Consider the following 13,653-nt stretch of genomic DNA (forward strand, 5'->3'; position numbering starts at 1 on the left):
CAAACTCTTACACGGCAAACGAGCCCCAGGTGGGCAGAGGAAATGTTTCAAGCACACCCTCAAAGCCTCCTTGATAAAAATGCAACATCCCCACTGACACCTGGGAGTCCCTGGCCAAAGACCGCCCTAAGTGGAGGAAGTGCATCCGGGAGGGTGCTGAGCACCTCGAGTCTCATCACCGGGAGCATGCAGAAAGCAAGCGCAGGCAGCAGAAAGAGCGTGCGGCAAACCTGTCCCACCCACCCTTTCCTTCATCATCATCATAGGCAGTCCCTCGAAACGAGGATGACTTGCTTCCACGCCAAAAAAGGATGAGTTCACAGGTATTTCAATGAAGGACCCGATCTACATCCTCGAGGGTGGGAGATGCCTGTGCGTGGATTTTTTTAATGTGTGGTGGTTCCTTCAACCACTGTCTGTCCCACCTGTGACAGAGACTGTAATTCTCGTATTGGACTGTTCAGTGACCGAAGAACTCACTTTTAGAGTGGAAGCAAGTCTTCCTCGATTTCGAGGGACTGCGTATGATAAGGAGTTATTGCTCCACGAGGTGTGTTACTCAGCCAGAGGTCCTCTGTTTGTTTGTCGGTCTATGTTTTGTTGGCTGATCTCGGCCAGATTGGCACGATTGTTTCGGGCTAAGGCCAACATCCAGTACTGGATGAGCGGAAATTTTCGCCAATTGAATATTTGGAAGACCGAAACCATTGTCTTTGATCCCCGCCACAAACTGCATTCCCTAGCCACCAACTCCATCCCTCTCCCGAGCATCTGTTTGAGGCTGAACCAGACTGTTTGCAACCTAGGTGTCATATTTGACCCTGAAATGAGCTTCCGGCCACACATCCGCGGCATAACTAAGACCACCTATTTCCACCTCCGCAACATCGCCTGACTCCACCCCTGCCTCAGCTCATCTGCTGCTGAAACCCTCATCCATGCTTTTGCTACCTCTAGACTTGACAACACCAGCGTACTCCTGGCTAGTCTCCCACGTTCTACCCTATGTAAGCTTGAGGTCGTCCAAAACTCGGCTGCCCGTGTCCTAACTCGCACCAAGTCCCGCTCACCCATCGCCCCTGTGCTCGCTGACCTACATTGGCTTCCTGACTGGCAACGCCCCAGTTTTAAAATTCCCGTCCTTGTTTTCAAATCCCTCCCTATCTCTGCAACCTCCTAAAACCCTACAACACGGTCTGAGAAGTTGAGCGATTTAACCATTTACAAGCAAATACAGAGTTGGGGAAAAGGGTGGGGGGTTGTGGTGGTGGTGGTGGGGGGGTGCTTATAAAATCGTTAAATCTCTAACTTCCAGTTTGGATGAGAGATCATCGACCTGAAACGTTAACTCCGTTTCGCTTTCCACAGTTGCTGCCTGGCCTGCTGAGTGGTGATGGCGTTGTCTGCCGGAACTAGGGAGGTTGGTTTGATCAACTGCCGTGCAATTTGTACATTTGCCTCCTGCTCCTTTATTTCCGCCTGCACTCAAAATCAATAAAATTGCTGGCTCGGAAAAGGAGGCATACAATCGACTCTGTGCGTCGTACGCTGCTGTACGTGAAGCGTCTGTCTACAGCTGTAAAGGTTTGATGCTAAGCAGCTGAATTCCATGACCAAACTCTTCAAATTGATTTTTTTTTTTTGAGGGATTATGTATTCTGTGTGTGTGTGTGTGTGTGTATGCTTTTTCTGTTCTCTCTGCCAGGAAGACTGTTACTTGAAATCATTTGTTTAGGTTTTTTTTAACATTTATAGAGATAATGTCAAATTGTGGTGGGGTGGGGCGGGGGGGGTGGAAAGAGAGTAAAGAAATTCTTCAGCATTCGTCTGCAAATCAGCTCTTCAATTCATATCCTATTTGGGTGCAGGGTTTGGGGGAGGGGTAAGGACTTTTGGCTTTTGTCTCCCATGTGCGCTGGCTAATTTTCTCTTCTCTCCCACCTCCGAGCAGGAACTTTGAGGTCTCTTGGTATTCCGCCTCTCACCCAGTGCTTGCCTTTTGGCTGTAGTGTCATTGCAACGCCCGTCCTTCATCCCACTTTATTGATCTTGGCCGATCGCGGTCCAGCACACAGACGGTCAACCGTCAAGCACTCTTTCAGTTGTAAATATCCAGGAGGCTCAATCATCGTAAAACCTCTGACATGAAAGTGCTGGGATTGGGGGGCGGGACGATGACAATGTAGTGCTAAAGTCTTCCCATGACACTCGTGTCTTGAGCAGGGCATTTATCCGCTGCATCTTGCTTCATGGCAGCCCGCAACTGGAAGGAACAAAGTTGAAGAGGGGGGAAATAAATCAAACGGGAGTGACTTTGGATATCCTGTATTGCTGCCTTGCGCTGGGAGATAGCAACTGAGGCCCCATTTGCACAGATCAGAAGGGAGCCATGTTTCTTGTGTCTGTGCTTTGGGAATAGGGCAGTCACAGCTGATTTAATTACCACAAAACAACTTCATTTTGTGCTCAATTCACTACATTTGCGCGAAATGTATCTTTTTTTTTCAACTGTGAACAGTATTTACGAGTTGGGTAGATATACTCACCGGGGCTGGTGTGAAGCGCGTGACACAAAGAAAAGAGACTGGAAAGAGAAATAAAACTGTTGTTAACAACAACAACTTATATTTATATAGCATCTTTAACGTAGTGAAACATCCCAAGGTGCTTCACAGGAGTATTATCGATGTTAAGAGTAATTAGGGACGAGGAAAGGCCTTTGAGCCCAATAAGGCTCTCCTGTATTCTTACGTTGCCAAGATTTTGTCTTTGTAATCATCAAGGTGAGGCATGAATTGATCCCTCCCCCATTCCCATATCAGACATCCAGTGTCCACAGCAATCACTCCCTGCAAAAATAAAGCACTCTCTGCACTGCCCCAACAACACTCCAGAAGCTCGACACCATCCAGGACAATGCAGCCCGCTTGATCAGAACACCATTCACCACCTTCAACATTCATACCCTCCACCACCATCGCCCTCTGGCTGCAGCATGTACCATCTACAAGATGCACTACAGCAACTCCTGATGAGGAGAAATTTCTTCTCTCCAGGGGTTGTAAATCTGTGGAATTCGCTGCCTAAAAGAGCTGTGGAAGCTGGGATATTAAATAAACTTAAGACAGAAATAGACAGTTTCTTAAACGATAAGGGGATAAGCCAATGTAACACCACTTTTTAAAAAAGGAGGGAGAGAGAAAACAGGGAATTATAGACCGGTCAGCCTGACATCGGTAGTGAGTAAAATGATGGAATCAATTATTAAGGATGTCATAGCAGCGCATTTGGAAAGAGGTGACATGATAGGTCCAAGTCAGCAATGGATTGGTGAAAGGGAAATCATGCTTGACAAATCTTCTGGAATTTTTTGAGAATGTTTCCAGTAGAGTGGACAAGGGAGAACCAGTTGATGTGGTGTATTTCGACTTTCAGAAGGCTTTCGACAAGGTCCCACACAAGAGATTAATGTGCAAAGTTAAAGCACATGGGATTGGGGGTAGTGTGCTGACGTGGATTGAGAACTGGTTGGCGGTAAGGAAGCAAAGAGTAGAGTAAATGGGTACTTTTCAGAATGGCAGGCAGTGACTAGTGAGGTACCGCAAGGTTCTGTGCTGGGGCCCCAGCTGTTTACATTGTACATTAATGATTTAGACGAAGGGATTAAATGTAGTATCTCCAAATTTGCGGATGAACACTAAGTTGGGTGGCAGTGTGAGCTGCGAGGAGGATGCTATGAGGCTGCAGAGTGACTTGGATAGGTTAAGTGAGTGGGAAAATGTATGGCAGATGAAGTATAATGTGGATAAATGTGAGGTTATCCACATTGGTGGTAAAAACAGAGAGACAGACAATTATCTGAATGGTGACAGATTAGGAAAAGGGGAGATGCAACGAGACCTGGGTATCATGGTACATCAGTCATTGAAGGTTGGCATGCAGGTACAGCAGGCGGTTAAGAAAGCAAATGGCATGTTGGCCTTCATAGCAAGGGGATTTGAGTACAGGGGCAGGGAGGTGTTACTACAGTTGTACAGGGCCTTGGTGAGGCCACACCTGGAGTATTGTGTACAGTTTTGGTCTCCTAACTTGAGGAAGGACATTCTTGCTATTGAGGGAGTGCAGCGAAGGTTCACCAGACTGATTCCCGGGATGGCAGGACTAACATATCAAGAAAGACTGGATCAACTGGGCTTGTATTAACTGGAGTTCAGAAGAATGAGAGGGGATCTCATAGAAACGTTTAAAATTCTGACGGGTTTAGACAGGTTAGATGCAGGAAGAATGTTCCCAATGTTGGGGAGGTCCAGAACCAGGGGTCACAGTCTAAGGATAAGGGGTAAGCCATTTAGGATCGAGATGAGGAGAAACTTCTTCACCCAGAGAGTGGTGAATCTGTGGAATTCTCTACCACAGAAAGTTGTTGAGGCCAGTTCACTAAATATATTCAAAAAGGAGTTAGATGTAGTCCTTACTACTAGGGGGATCAAGGGGTATGGCGAGAAAGCAGGAATGGGGTACTGAAGTTGCATGTTCAGCCATGAACTCATTGAATGGCGGTGCAGGCTCGAAGGGCCAAATGGCCTACTCCTGCACCTATTTTCTATGTTTCTATGTTTCTCTGTTATGGGGAGCGGGCAGGGAAGTGGAACTGAGTTCATGATCAGATCAGCCATGATCGTATTGAATGGCCGAGCAAGCTCGAGGGGTCGTATGGCCTACTCCTGTTCCTATTTCTTATGTTCTTATGTAACTCTCCAAGGCTTCATTAGCAGAAACCTCCCAAACCCGCAACCTCTACCACCTAGAAGGACAAGGGCAGCAGGTCCATGGGAGCACCACCACAGGCAAGTTTGCCTCCAAGTCACACACCATCCCGACTTGGAAATATATCGGCCGCTCTTTCATCGTCGCTGGGTCAAAATCCTGGAACTCCCTCCCGAACAGCTGTGTGGGAGTACCTTCACCACACAGACTGCAGCGGTTCAAGAAGTCAGCTCACCACCACCTTCTCGAGGGCAATAAATGCTGGCCTTACCAGAGACGCCCACTTCCCTGAACGAATATTAAAAAACACCCTGGTGTGTGAGGCATTTTTATTCCCATGTTGTGTTCTCCGAGGAGCAGGGTTAGCAGGAGAGCACTCCTCCCCACGACACCAGCTCCACTTCATCAACCATTGGTCAGGGGTCTGCAGTGTTGTCTAGCTCTGTCACTTGACCACCTCCTCCGAGAACTCTGTGTTCCTCCAACTCTGGCCTCTTGTCCGTCGCCCCCTTCCTTCACCCCGCCATTGGCGACCATACCTTCAGCTGTCTAAGCCCTAAGCTTTGGGATTTCTTCCCGAAACCTCTTCGCCTCTCCCTCCTTTTTTTTTTAAAGACACTCTTTAAAACCTACCTCTTCTGCCAAACTTTTGGTCACCTGTCCTAATATTGCCTCTGGTTCGGTGTCAGTGTTTTAATGATAACACTCCTGTGAAGTGCCTTGGGATGTTTTACTACATTAAAGGCGCTATATAAATGCAAGTTGTTGCTGAAGGGAGGTTATATGGAACAGCAGCTGCCTGTGTGTCGGCAGCTTCTGCCCTTGGGGGCGGCGGGATGGAGGAGGAGGAAGAGAGGAGAGGTTAAGGTCAGAAAACCCTGCAGAAATTGATTGGTTCTCTTTCTCCTTTTTAATACTTTTGACACTAAAGTGTGACAGACACTCACTGGACTCAAACTTTTGTGGAGATAATGTATTAAAAATCTTATGTCTGCATGCACTTTCTGCCAATCTTTTGCCATTAGAAATTCCTTTGTTCACATTTACAATGGACACTTCCTATGTAAACGAGTCACACTGTACCTACGCCCTCCGACAGAAGGGGCGCTGTAGGGACTCTGTTTTGCTGCACCCAGCTCCTCATCCTGTTCCAAAGAGAAAATTCTATGCTCCAACCAACTCTACTTTGCTGCTTCCCAAATTGACTGGCTTGACAATGTAAGTATAATTAACATTAAATTATAGTATTGTAAAAATCGAAGGATATAATGTGTGACTTTGAAATGGGGCTTGAATTATGTCTGCACACTTTGATCCAATTATTTCTAATCTTCTAACCCAGCTTCACTTAAAGACGACACTTGGTCTTGCCTTGCAACTCCATAGGAGATTGTCTAGTGTGTAGACATTGTACACACAACAACTTGCATTTATATAGCGCCTTTAACGTAGTGAGGCATCCCAAGACACTTCACAGGAGTATTATCAGATAAAATAATTTGACACCGAGCCGCACAAGTAGAAATTAGCGCAGGTGACCAAAAGATTGGTCAAAGAGGTAGGTTTTAAGGAGCGTCTTGAAGGAGGAAAGAGAGGTAGAGAGGTGGAGAGTTTTAGGCAGAGAGTGCCAGAGCTTGGGGCCCAGGCAACAGAAGGCACGGCCACCAGTGGTTGAACGATTATAATCAGGGATGTTCAATAGGGCGGAATTAGAGGAGTGCAGACATCTTGTGGGTGGGGGGGTGGTTATGAGGCTGGAGGAGGTTACAGAGATAGGGAGGGGTGAGGCCTTGGAGGGATTTGAAAATAAGGATGAGAATTTTGAAATCGAGGCATTGCTTAACCAGAAGCCAATGTAGGTCATCGAGCACAGGGGGTGATGGGTGAGCAGGACTTGGTGCGAGTTACGACACGGGCAGCCAAGTGTTGGATCGCCTCTAGTTTATGTAGGGTAGAATGTGGGAGACCAGCCAGGAGTACATTGGAATAGTCATGTGTGCATATGTATATTTGTGTCTATGTATGTGTATTTTTTTTTTAAATGTTCCTGGGATCTGTGTGTCACTGGCAAGGCCAACATTTATTGCCCGCCCTCAGTTGCCCTTGAGACGGTAGTGATGGGCCGCCGCCTTGAACCGACGTAGTCCGTGTGCTAAAGGTGCTCCCACAATGATGAAAGAACTGCGATATATGTCCAAGTCCGGATAGTGTGTGCCTTGGAGGTGGTTGTCTTCCCATGCGCCTGCTGCCCTTGTCCTTTGAGGGGGCAGAGGTCGCGGGTTTGTGTGGGGGGTGGGGGTGGTAGCGGTTTAACTCGCTGCGTCACAAAAGTGTAGCGCTGTACAATGTATTGGAAAGAAACAGAGACTGTGGTGAACTCGTCCAATGTTTTGATATCTACTTGTGGTTGAAGGTGCAGCTCCAGGACAAAAGGTGTTAAAAAAACAAGCCTGAAGTCTTTGTGTCTTAATGCAAGGAGTATCCATAATAAGGTGGATGAATTAACTGTGTAAATAGATGTTATCAAATATGATGTGATTGGGATTACGGAGACATGGCTCCAGGATGATCAGGGCTGGGAACTCAACATCCAGGGGTAATCAACATTCAGGAAAGATAGAATAAAAGGAAAAGGAGGTGGGGTAGCATTGTTGGTTAAGGAGGAAATTAAGGCAATAGTTCGGAAGGACATTAGCTTGGATGATGTGGAATCTATATGGGTAGAGCTGCAGAACACCAAAGGGCAAAAAACGTTAGTGGAAGTTGTGTACAGACCTCCAAACAGTAGTAGTGATGTTGGGGAGGGCATCAAACATGAAATTAGGGGTGCGTGCAATAAAGGTGCAGCAGTTATAATGGGTGACTTTAATATGCACATAGATTGAGGTAACCAAACTGGAAGCAATACGGTGGAGGAGGATTTCCTGGAATGCACAAGGGATGGTTTTTTAGACCAATATGTCGAGGAACCAACTAGGGGGGAGGCCATCTTAGACTGGGTGTTGTGTAATGAGAGAGGATTAATTATCAATCTCGTTGTGCGAGGCCCCTTGGGGAAGAGTGACCATAATATGGTGGAATTCTGCATTAGGATGGAGAATGAAACAGTTAATTCAGAGACCATGGTCCAGAACTTAAAGAAGGGTAACTTTGAAGGTATGAGGCGTGAATTGGCTAGGATAGATTGGCAAATGATACTTAAGGGGTTGACTGTGGATGGGCAATGGCAGACATTTAGAGACCGCATGGATGAACTACAACAATTGTACATTCCTGTCTGGCGTAAAAATAAAAAAGGGAAGGTGGCTCAACCGTGGCTATCAAGGGAAATCAGGGATAGTATTAAAGCCAAGGAAGTGGCATACAAATTGGCCAGAAATAGCAGCGAACCCGGGGACTGGGAGAAATTTAGAACTCAGCAGAGGAGGACAAAGGGTTTGATTAGGGCAGGGAAAATGAAGTACGAGAAGAAAGGAGGGAGAGAGATAACAGGGAATTACAGACCGGTCAGCCTGACATCGGTAGTGGGTAAAATGATGGAATCAATTATTAAGGATGTCATAGCAGCGCATTTGGAAAGAGGTGACATGATAGGTCCAAGTCAGCATGGATTTGTGAAAGGGAAATCATGCTTGACAAATCTTCTGGAATTTTTTGAGGATGTTTCCAGTAGAGTGGACAAGGGAGAACCAGTTGATGTGGTATATTTGGACTTTCAGAAGGCTTTCGACAAGGTCCCACACAAGAGATTAATGTGCAAAGTTAAAGCACATGGGATTGGGGGTAGTGTGCTGACATGGATTGAGAACAGGTTGTCAGACAGGAAGCAAAGAGCAGGAGTAAATGGGGACTTTTCAGAATGGCAGGCAGTGACTAGTGGGGTACCGCAAGGTTCTGTGCTGGGGCCCCAGCTGTTTACACTGTACATAAATGATTTAGACGAGGGGATTAAATGTAGTATCTCCAAATTTGCGGATGACACTAAGTTGGGTGGCAGTGTGAGCTGCGAGGAGGATGCTATGAGGCTGCAGAGCGACTTGGATAGGTTAGGTGAGTGGGCAAATGCATGGCAGATGAAGTATAATCTGGATAAATGTGAGGTTATCCACTTTGGTGGTAAAAACAGAGAGACAGACTATTATCTGAATGGTGACAGATTAGGAAAAGGGGAGGTGCAAAAAGACCTGGGTGTCATGGTACATCAGTCATTGAAGGTTGGCATGCAGGTACAGCAGGCAGTTAAGAAAGCGAATGGCATGTTGGCCTTCATAGCGAGGGGATTTGAGTACAGGGGCAGGGAGGTGTTGCTACAGTTGTACAGGGCCTTGGTGAGACCACACCTGGAGTATTGTGTACAGTTTTGTTCTCCTAACCTGAGGAAGGACATTCTTGCTATTGAGGGAGTGCAGCGAAGGTTCACCAGACTGATTCCCGGGATGGCGGGACTGACCTATCAAGAAAGACTGGATCAACTGGGCTTGTATTCACTGGAGTTCAGAAGAATGAGAGGGGACCTCATAGAAACGTTTAAAATTCTGACGGGGTTAGACAGGTTAGATGCAGGAAGAATGTTCCCAATGTTGGGGAAGTCCAGAACCAGGGGACACAGTCTAAGGATAAGGGGTAAGCCATTTAGGACCGAGATGAGGAGGAATTTCTTCACCCAGAGAGTGGTGAACCCGTGGAATTCTCTACCACAGAAAGTTGTTGAGGCCAATTCACTAAATATATTCAAAAAGGAGTTAGATGAAGTCTTTACTACTCGGGGGATCAAGGGGTATGGTGAGAAAGCAGGAATGGGGTACTGAAGTTGCATGTTCAGCCATGGACTCATTGAATGGTGGTGCAGGCTGGAAGGGCCGAATGGCCTACTCCTGCACCTATTTTCTATGTTTCTATGTTTCCAATATTGTTGGGTTGGGAGTGTCGGGATTGTGATGAAGGAATGACAGTGTATGACTGTAATGCCCTCCAAGATGAATGGTCTGCTGACACTCACTGTCGACAGTGTCACTGCCTGCAGGACTGCGCCCCAGTGAGGCGTAGCACCTCTGGAATTGTTGAAGAAACGTCCCTATTTTTCTTCGAAATAGTGCCTTGGGATGTTTTGACATCCACCTGAGGGAGCAGATGAGGCCTTGGTTTAACGTCTCGTACCGACAGTGTGGCACTCCCTCAGCGCTGCATTGGGAGTGTCAGTCTTGATTTTTGTGCTCAATTCTCTGGAGCAGAATTTGAACCCACAACCTTCTGACTCTGAACCGAGGATGCTGCCCACTGAGCCACTGATGTACTGACCCCTTATTACTGAAGAAAAGGTTGAAATGTCGGGTATGTGCGGAGTTACTTGATCTCCGCTTGGCCAGTGGTAAAATGCCAGTGATAAAGTATCTGCCGAACTGACCCTGGTCCGTGAAGGCGAAAAAAACATCTCAATCCGCTGAACAATGTACACACGTGTGTACATTGGGTGAAAATAGCATTGTGGCACCCTGCAAGTCAAATAGCCTACGGACGCTATACGGAGTGTCACCGCCTGTAGGACTGCACAACATTGAGACATAGCGCCTTTCACAACCACCGAACATCTCAAATCGCTTTACAGCCGATGAAGTACATTTGGAGTGTAGTCACTGTTGCAATGTGGGAAACGCAGCAGCCAATTTGTGCACAGCAAGCTCCCACAAACAGCAATGTGATAACGAGCAGATAATCTGTTTTTTGTTATGTAGACTGAGGGATAAATATTGGGTTGAAACACCGGGGATAACACCCCTGCTCCTCTTCGAAATAATGCCATGGGATCTTTTACGTCCACTTGAGAGAGCAGACGGAGCCTCAGTTTAACGTCTCATCCGAAAGACGGCACCTCCGACAGTGCAGCACTGCACTGGGACTGTCAGCCTAGATGTTTTTTGTGCTCAAACTCCTGGGGTGGGACTTGAACCCACAACCTTCTGACTCAGAGGCGAGAGTGAGCGCTGCCCACTGAGCCACAGAAAAAACAGTTTATATATCTGGAAAAAAAAATCGTTTCAGAAACCTGTGTTCTGGAATGTAATGCAATCTCTTTGAGAGGTTTAACAAGGGAGAAAGAGTTAGGGGGATAAAATAATTGATTAAACTCCTCCTCGCGTAGTTTAAAAAAAAATCAAGGCTTCAGGCCAACAACAGGGAATATGTCAGCTTTAAGAAAGCTGTACTCCATCCAGCCCCTTAAAGTACACCCAGAGGCCAGAACTATAAGGAGAGGAGCTGGGAGTGGGTTGGCTGCATCATTTGGAGGCGGGCAGTGCACTGACAGCTCGGAGGGACTGCGACTCTGGGCTGACTAGAGAAGGACTCACTTCCCAGCCTGCAAGGAGTGTGCGAGAGGCGGAGAGCGATTTACAGATTGTGTCGCTGCTGAGATTTGCTCTGCTGCCTGAAGTCGGCAGGCGAACAGCAGACAGGGTCTTTTCTTTCTGAATTTGCATGTGCAGTGGATGCTCCTGGCTGAGAGGAACCATGGAGGAAGCTACAAGCAGCGGTAAGCAGCCCGGCAAGTTATCAATGTGCCTTGTGTGGGAGCTGGGAAGAAGGCAACTCACTTCATTAAAAAAAAAAATAGCGTGTTAAAGTTTCGAAACGTTTTAAACAAAATGCTACTTGCAGAAGCGGCCTGATTATAAGCAGTAGTTTTCGGGGGGAATGTAGGTTAGATCTCTGCTGGTTTTTGCCTCTGCATTTGTGTGTTTTTTGGCCGATTGAAACTGTTTCTGGTGCTGGCTATAGTTTTGAAAGTCACCTTTTATGTCTGTCTCCTCTCTCCTGTGCGGGCTAGTCAAAGCAACGTTTTGTGTTCAGGCGGGAAGTCAAAAGAGTCGGCTGTCGATTTTTTTAAAATTTATTGAGCAGAAGCAAAGTGGTGAGAAAGGGAGTCGGGGGCTGGCTGAGTGAATTAGCTGAAGCTGTGCTTTGTGCTGTCGTTTCTCTCTCTCTCTCCCCCTCTCTCTCTTGACTTCATTTGCTTTGTTCACTGAGCTGCTTCAGTGGAGTGTGGGTGGTGGGTTGGAGGGAACCCAACCTGCCCTCTCATGTTAAGAGATCCTTCGCTCGTCCCCCTTGGAGAGCCCTGATCCATTGGTTAGTATAATTAGTTCAGGTTCTGGCCATTACACTGCAGCAAGGACTTAACCTCTGGAGGGCTGGGTGCTTTTTTTTGTTGTTGCAGAAAGTATTTGCAGTTTTGGTGCAGTTCCCTTTGACAGTCTCGCACGAAGGACAATGGAAAAATACTGGGAGGCTGCGTGCTGGCTGAACGAGGGTGAAACATTCCCTCACGTTAGGAGGAATCAATATTATGGCTCGAATGCCGACAGTAAAATGTCCATTCGAGGCTCCCGCCTGCGTCTGATTTACAGGCCTCTGTTGTTGGTCCTAAGGAGCCCCAAGTCGGGTGGGGGGGGGGCTAAAAGTTAGCACGGTAACATCGCACGCCTTTCGCCCACTCTGTACCTGCAGCGCACCGACAATTAAGCCGAGGCAAATTCAGGCCGACAGACAAAATGGAGGAGCGACTGAGCAAAATGGGGAGCCGTTGGCACAAAATGGTGGCTGGGTTACACCGTGTCGCACTGCGTTTGTTCAGAGCCACTGCCAGCCGCCATCATCCCAAGGTGCATTATATTGAAATGAATTTGAGATTGCTGGAATGCGTGAAGATAGAGGCAGATTGTAACACGGTTGGAACAGTACCAATCGTACAAGCGGGAAATGCACATGTCAGGCAGTCAAATGTTCTTGGGACAGTCCATTAATTTTGAGGAACAATTCAGAGGTTGAAATACAAAAAAGACAAGATGCACAAAATAACAAGAGAATAAGCCACAGTGTGGTAGCGGATGGGATCCACTGCACTGTTAAGGTCATTGATGGTGCTATTGACATCAGGTGGTGGAGCATCAACACTACAGCAAGCCATCTTTTCCATTGAGAGCCAAACTAGTAGGGGAGGCTGGTGATCAGAAGCTGTACATTTCCCGACTGTGAGCAAGAGCCACCCCAACCAGGCCACTCTTCTGCACCTCCTAGCGAGTCAAAATATTCACACTGAGAAAGGGATACTCTACCAAGGAGGTCGCAAAAGAAAATAAACACAGTGCCTTTCACAACCTCGGGATGTCCCAAAGCACTTTACAACCAATGAAGGACTTTTGGAGTGCAGTCACTGTTGTAATGTAGAAAACGCGGCAGCCAACTTGTGCACAGCAAGCTCCCACAGACAGCAGTGAGATAATGACCAGATAATCGGTTTTAATGATGTTGGTTGAGGAATAAATATTGGCTGGGACATTGGGGAGAACTCCCTTGCTCCTCTTCGAATAGTGTCATGGGATCTTTTACATCCACCTGTGGGGACCTTGGTTTAACGTCTCATCCGAAGACAGTGCGGCACCCCCTCAGCACTAGTATAGTATTAGGCAGTCCCTCGAATCGAGGATGGCCCACTTCCACACCAAAAAGGGATGAGTTCACAGACGTTTCAATGAGGGACCTGAAATTCGAGGTCCCGAACTACGTACTGAAGGGTGGAAGATGCCTGTGCATGGATTCTTTTAACATGGGGTGGCCGTTGCACACCAGCCACCACACGGGCTTGACAGAGCTTGGTCTTGGTCCAGTGGCAAGGTTAACCAAGACGACTGGAGACCCAAGATGCATTACTAATATTCTCAAAGGATATTTGCTTAAAATTAAGATCAGCTCAGCTGGAAAATCAACATTGGTACTGCACTGGGGGTGTCAGCCTGATTATGGGCTCAAGTGTCTGGAGTGGAGCTTGAAACCACAACCCTCTGACTCAGAGGGGTGAGAGTGCTACCCACTGAGCCACCTACGTGATGG

General features: G+C 47.2%; 1 protein-coding gene across 5 annotated transcripts in view; it reads left to right on the forward strand.

The window, feature by feature from the left end:
- Positions 1 to 13,653, forward strand: part of lzts2a (leucine zipper, putative tumor suppressor 2a) — a 259,923-nt gene that overhangs the window by 124,541 nt on the left and 121,729 nt on the right. Inside the window, exon 1 of one of the 5 annotated variants that reach the window (XM_070876501.1) lies at positions 5,883 to 5,985. The exons of 3 other annotated variants lie outside the window; for them this stretch is intronic. The gene's annotated coding sequence lies outside the window, so the exon portion shown is untranslated. Of the gene's footprint in view, positions 1 to 5,882; positions 5,986 to 11,115; positions 11,297 to 13,653 lie in introns of those variants that run through there. One more of the 5 variants, XM_070876500.1, reaches the window with a different exon arrangement.

The sequence above is a fragment of the Pristiophorus japonicus genome, chromosome 3 (genome assembly GCF_044704955.1).
Source record: "Pristiophorus japonicus isolate sPriJap1 chromosome 3, sPriJap1.hap1, whole genome shotgun sequence".
NCBI classification, from domain to species: Eukaryota; Metazoa; Chordata; class Chondrichthyes; family Pristiophoridae; genus Pristiophorus; species Pristiophorus japonicus.